The following is a 5876-nucleotide window of genomic DNA, read 5'->3' as shown; positions in this document are numbered from 1 at the left end:
CTATTAGTTAAAAAAAAACAAGAATTAAAAGCTATAACGTGTATAAAAGTGCCAATAGTAACAGCAGCAGGGTGCAGAAAGCTCAGAATGAGCGTTTATAACGCTATAGAGCAGAAAGGCGGGTAATCTGGACTCTACCATCACTTCAAAAACTAGGGTGTGTGAGTGTCAGATGCTAAAAAAAGTGAAGTTCATTACAGGTTAGATTAAACTATAAGAATAACAAACTATATACACGTGGAAATATTTTCATACTAATCATAAAATATATAGATGAACGCTGAAATATTATTTCTACAATGTTTAGAACAAACGGTTTACCCCACCTTCCGTGAGAATGGAATCGTCCAAAGTGGTACACGTACTGGGCGGCAAAATGACGCATTAAGCGCGCTGATTGGACTTCAGTAATGTAGTAGGTGGTGACTGCATTGGCGGGAGATTATGAGGATGTGCTCAAAATGTGGGCTGCATGGTCTGTTTCTGTGAGGAGTTTCGTATGTTCTCCTTATGTCTATGTAGGTTTCCTGTCACTTCCCAAAATTATGGAGGGTTTGAAATAACCTCAAAATTGTCCCTAAATGTCAGTGTATTTGTGTGATGTCCTTGCACCCATCGGTTTCAGGTGGCATCAGTGATAGTGAATGACGAATAAATAAATATTCTAATTTGCATGGGTTTTCTCTGGGTACTGCAGTTTCATCTAGCCTCAGAAAATGCAGGAGGTGAATGGGCCGCTAGGTGTGTGTAGAATGCCTTTATTTGTCATTTATACATATACAGTACATGTGTACAATACAATGACATTTTTCTTCACATATCCCAGCTTGTTTTGGAAGCTGGGGTCAGAGTGCAGGGTCAGTCATTGTACAGTGCCCCTGGAGCAGGGTTAAGGGCCTTGCTTAGGGGCCCAACAGTGGCTGCATGGCAGCCTTTTAGTTAATAGCCCAAAGCTCTATCCACTAGGCTACCACTATGTGTGTGCGTGTGTGTTGAACCAGTGCCCTGTCCAGGGTGTATTTCTGCCTTGTGTTTCCGGTTGGCAAACCCATCACACCCTGGCTGTCCACCACCCTATACCCAGAATAACTGTCCATCCCTGAATACCTTACAGGCCTTTTAAAAAGGTCAAAAGAGTTTGTTTTTTCCATGGACAGGTTTGGAAGTAACTGTTGTTGGCTCAAATACCAAATTTCTCTTTATAAATGTCGTAGTACACAAACAGATACTGGAGCAAGGTGTTTAGTGGAATTTTTCAAACTGAGACTGACAAGCAATATATACAGTATACTGTATGTCAATTTACTAATCTGGAGTTTTCTTCTGCACATGGCTTTATCTCAAGTCACTTTAAATTAATAAAGTATAAACTATAAGAAATCTTACGAGTCCTTATTATAAACATCAGCACAATTACAATATGGATCTGATTTAAATTCAACATACAGCACATCCACTCCTAAATTATACATTATAATTTTATTTTAATTAAATTGTTAAGGCGCTCAGGTTGCGCAGCGGTAAAACACGCTAGCACACCAGAGCTGACATTTCGAACCTGTCGGTTCGAAACTCAGCTCTGCCATAAACTTATTTACGATTGGCTGTTGTTCATACAGGGTTGGAGCAGGATAGTGATTTCTCATAACTGATGCAATTCCGACCTCTGCTGGCTGATTGATGGCGCCTTCACAGAGACGAGAGATAATGCGTTGATCAGGGTGTGGCTCTCCGTACACAAAGCTGATCCGCATATGAACTCGCCTCGTGCAGGTGAAAAAATGCAGTCGGCTACCTCACACGTCTCGCTCTCCTCAATCAGGGTGGGGACCAGCATCAGTAGAGAGGAAGCATAATGCAATTGGGTAACTGGATACGCTAAAAGTCGGGAGAAAAGGGGAGAAATTGTATAAGCAAATTAAATAAAAAAAAATTTAATAACAAAAATTGTTAAGCTGCTCTACAGTTTGTGCAAAATAAATTAAATAAATACAGGAAAAGAATAGACTCAGCAAAATACACTTTCCAGATCTCTTTTACATGCACTCTGTTAATATAACCAGTTTATTTCTAGATACTGTTATTTTGCTTGCTTTAAATTAGAAAATGTTTTGCATTGCACTGGGGTCAACAAAACCCTGCTAGCTTTCAGGCTGATAATTTTGGCCAACCTTACAGCAAATTATTGCTCTATCTACATCACTGTATAACCAAATATCTTTTCATAGAGATCCATCATTTTCTAGATGTTGATAAATTTACAATATGTAAAAATGTATTCTAATTTTGTTATGGCAATAATAATCTACTAAAGTGGGTTAGGTTTTTGAAGTATTCTTTTACACACAAGGGGCAATCTGAAAGATTGGCTGGTGTTTCAAGATTTGCTGGCGTGGCATGATTAAAAATGGAAATAGTCATCTAGAAATCAGGAACAATCAGGTTCTGACTCCTGGAAATGGATTATCAATGGAGAGGGACAAACACAGGCCCATTACTGAACACATAATTCAGCTGGTGGACCATTTTCAGTACAGCACTGACAAGTTGTAATTGGGTGATAAGGGTAGGCTGCAACAAGACTCAAGTGCAGTGGCTGAAAAGAATAAAAAAAAAAAAAAAGGAATATGCATCAGCTACATTACACAGTGTGGCTGATAAGAAAGAGAAAAAAATCCTATTTTGCAGAGGCTGTAAGGCTTCAGAGACGACCTCTCCACAGCAAGAGCTATTAGAGGAGCCAGGAGAAAAAAAAACCCAAAACAACTCAGTACTAAGAAGGTGTAACTGCGAGTACAGCAAACAGCTACTCCATCCACCAATGTACCGTAACAAGTCACAGATGAATGTACTACTTACTACAGCCACATTGTTTTTTTAGAATATTGTATACGATATATGTTTTTACTGTACTCATACTGTAGGACTTCATATAGTTGTCACGAATGGTCTCTAGGTAATTACTACAACCTGACTTAATGCACTTTTTAGATGCTCCCTTAGCGTTTCAACGCAGATGAATCTCACATTTATGAAATAGCGTTAAATAAAATTAACAAAAAAACTTGAAAAGTGCTGCAACTATTCCTATGCATCCATTGCTATTTATTCTATTACATATCTTTATTCTATTTATTCACCCACACAGTATTGTACAGTAATACTATCTATCTATCTATCTATCTATCTATCTATCTATCTATCTATCTATCTATCTATCTATCTATCTATCTATCTATCCATCCATCCATCCATCCATCCATCCATCCATCCATCCATCCATCCATCCATCCATCCATCCATCCATCCATCTAATCTATCTATCTATCTATCTATCTATCTATCTATCTATCTATCTATCTATCTATCTATCTATCTATCTATCTATCTATCTATCTATCTATCTATCCATCCATCCATCCATCCATCCATCAACCTATCTATCCATCCATCCATCCATCCATCCATCCATCCATCCATCCATCCATCCATCCATCCATCCATCCATCTATCTATCTATCTATCTATCTATCTATCTATCTATCTATCTATCTATCTATCTATCTATCTATCCATCCATCCATCCATCCATCAACCTATCTATCTATCTATCTATCTATCTATCTATCTATCTATCTATCTATCTATCTATCTATCTATCTATCTATCTATCTATCTATCTATCTATCTATCTATCCATCCATCCATCCATCCATCCATCCATCCATCCATCCATCCATCCATCCATCCATCCATCCATCTATCATCTATCTATCTATCTATCTATCTATCTATCTATCTATCTATCTATCTATCTATCTATCTATCTATCTATCTATCCATCCATCCATCTATCCATCAACCTATCTATCTATCTATCTATCTATCTATCTATCTATCTATCTATCTATCTATCTATCTATCTATCTATCTATCTATCTATCTATCTATCCATCCATCCATCAACCTATCTATCTATCTATCTATCTATCTATCTATCTATCTATCTATCTATCTATCTATCTATCTATCTATCTATCTATCTACCTACCTACCTACCTACCTACCTACCTACCTACCTACCTACCTACCTACCTACCTATCCATCCATCCATCCATCCATCCATCCTTCCATCCATCCATCCATCCATCCTTCCATCCATCCATCCATCCATCCATCCATCCATCTATCTATCCATCCACCCATCCATCCATCCAGAGTCCCTGGGATCTGTAGTTTATCACCTTCACCGATTTGTTACACCTTATATCCAGGTAGTATCATTATTTGCAGTAACACCAGCAGAAATCATCGTAGTACTATAATAGAAGTAATAGTAGTTTACTTAGTACTATTGTAGCAATGGCTAGGACCAGAATGATATATTACTCAAAGCAGTTGCAGTATTAGGAGCGTCCAGCAGAGGGAGAAAGAGTCACAAAAATGTAAAAACACACTACAGGGTGCAAACTGCCTTTCAAGTTTCAACCAGAAGATGGCAGCCTTTAGTTTGTATGCAGAATTTACCTGTGTGGCTGTTACTAACAGGACGTTAATGCTTTTACAGTTTTCCCTCATATAAAGCCCTCTCACCACTCATAACGATACATATGGTCACTGATCAAGTAGAGTAACCAATTTTAGCACAGGTACTTATTTTAGTCACGATTATAGACAAGCTCAGTATAACTAACCTAATAACAAGCAGTTTTTCTGTGCATGTCTGTTTTTGAGCACACTGAGTAGAAATCTACTTAACAGGGGGAAGAAGTAAGGAAACTGAAATTTAATAACATGTAGCAACCATCACCTATGCCAAACGTTTTCTGTTGCTGCGAATAAGATTTGTACAATGTTGAGGAGGAATTCTGGACCGTAACTCTCTGCAAATGTGTTTCCATTTATCAATATTTCTGTGATGCCTTGCGTGCACAGCCCTCTTCAGCTCATGCCAAAGCATCTTGATAGGGGTAAACTCAGGATTCAGACTGGCCATTCCAAAACACAAATCTCCTTCTTTGTAACTATTCTTTTGATTTACTTGTGCAGTTTGGGTCTTGCTGTCTTGCTGCATTAGCAAATCTGTCTTTGACTCGAGGTCTTGGACTGCAACTCTGACACTCCTATAAAATGTTTTGATACACCTTTTTATCCCCCAATGATCATAAGGCATCTAGGCCTTGAGGAAGCAAAGCAGCCCATTCAGGCTGCTCCCTCGACCATGCTTTACAGTTGGGATAAGGTTTTGGTGTGCAGTGTTCTTTTCCTCCAAACATGACCAAAAGTGTTGTGCATTTGTTCAAAAATTCCACTTTTGTCTTACCTGCCCATACAATATTTTTATGAAAGTGTTGTGGAACATACAGGTGGACTTGCACAGACTTGAGATGGGCTGCAATGCAAATGTAACTTCCGTTGAGGGTAGCTGTTGAAGCAGGGCTGCCAAAGTCTTTGGAGACTGTCTTGTACCCTTTAGACTCCTTGTGCTTAGTGATAATAGGATTTCTGGTCTGCTGAAACAGCTCTCTTGTCTTTGCCACTGTGAACAAGTAATAGTGAATAAAGCTGGCTCTTTTAAGCATCAAAGCCTCCATTCATAGGCTAATTAAAGTCATGTGGATAGGTAAATTTAATTTCACAGGTTAGTCTGTTTTTGTCCTTTGTTTCAAACTGAACAAAGGATGTCATTGATCATGCCCTTTGCAGAGGTCAGCCAGCAGAGATCGCAATTTCACCAGTTATGAGGAACCCGGTCAGGCTTTTCCCACCCTGTGAACAACAGCCAATCGTTGTTCATGTAGGCGCCCAGCCCAGTCTGATGGCAGAGCTGGGATTCGATACGATGTATTTTACTACTGCACCACCTGAGCGTCTG

Source organism: Trichomycterus rosablanca, chromosome 2, assembly GCF_030014385.1.
Source record: "Trichomycterus rosablanca isolate fTriRos1 chromosome 2, fTriRos1.hap1, whole genome shotgun sequence".
In the NCBI taxonomy this organism is placed as follows: Eukaryota; Metazoa; Chordata; class Actinopteri; order Siluriformes; family Trichomycteridae; genus Trichomycterus; species Trichomycterus rosablanca.
The sequence above is the reverse complement of the archived record's forward strand: the minus strand, read 5'-3'. Positions refer to the sequence as shown.